This window comes from Seriola lalandi, unplaced genomic scaffold (genome assembly GCF_002814215.2).
Source record: "Seriola lalandi dorsalis isolate HSWRI2012SDOR001 ecotype SW California unplaced genomic scaffold, Sedor1 jcf7180001960065, whole genome shotgun sequence".
Taxonomy (NCBI): domain Eukaryota; kingdom Metazoa; phylum Chordata; class Actinopteri; order Carangiformes; family Carangidae; genus Seriola; species Seriola lalandi.
Genome location: NW_019430734.1, coordinates 1 through 927, shown reverse-complemented (window position 1 = coordinate 927; position 927 = coordinate 1). Strand labels below are relative to the sequence as shown.

The window sequence follows — 927 nt, the reverse complement described above, 5'->3', positions numbered from 1 at the left end:
AAGGAGGGGGGAGGAAGAGGAGGGAGAGTCTCAGAGGAGGAGAGGTCCGTGTGGAGGAAGTCGTAGTCTGGATCCTCCTCTGAGAGAAAACACAGTGTTACAGGCGTGTGTGTGTGTGTGTGTGTGTGTTTCTCCAGCAGGAGGCAGCAGTTCAACACCTCTCTGCAGACAGGAAGAGACAACAGCTTCCTATTTCTGTCAACTGACAGGAAGTAAAGTCACTCACACCCCCACTGCTGACTGGAAATGTGTGTGTGTGTGTGTGTGTGTGTGTGTGTGTGTTACCACAGTATGTGTTGTCAGCAGCAGAGTCTGCAGAAGAAGAAGAGCATCGCTTTAAACAGTCGTCGTCCTCACAATCCTGTAACACACACAAACACACACACGCGCGCACACACACACACACACACACACACACACGAACACATGAACACATTGTGAACACATGACACCAGTCTGAGGCGAGGTCCAGGCTCCAGGTGGTCTTGATGTGCACTTGGTCTGATTGTGTGAAGTTTCACAATAAAAGACATGAAAGTAACAAATAAACTGTTACCATGGCAACATGTGTGTGTCTATGGTTAGACAGTGTGTGAGTGTGAATGAACGCACCTCTTGTACCTGTGTTTCAACTTCAGGCTCTCGTCTCATTGGTGCTACTATGGCAACCCTACAGGAGGCGGGGCCTGGCAATGATTGACGCTTTTTAGGAGGTAGAGCTGGAGGACTGAGAGAGAGAGATTGTTACCCAGGTGACCAGTCTTTACTCAGGTCAGAGGGTTGTTGGTATTAATCTGACCCACAGGTTTGAATCTGTAGACCTGAACTTGAATATAAACCTGAATCTGGACCTGAATCTGAACCTGAACCTGAATCTGGACCTGAATCTGAACCTGAATCTGAATCTGAATCTGAACCTGAATCTGA

General features: G+C 48.0%; 1 long non-coding RNA gene across 1 annotated transcript; it reads right to left on the bottom strand.

Annotated features, from left to right (window-relative positions):
• On the bottom strand, positions 1-818 carry LOC111665695 (uncharacterized). The gene is made up of 3 exons (XR_002761529.2): positions 613-818; positions 286-361; positions 1-79 (listed from the first exon to the last, which is right to left on the bottom strand). It is a non-coding gene; the product is annotated as an uncharacterized LOC111665695 (long non-coding RNA).
• Positions 819-927: the final 109 nt, after the last annotated feature.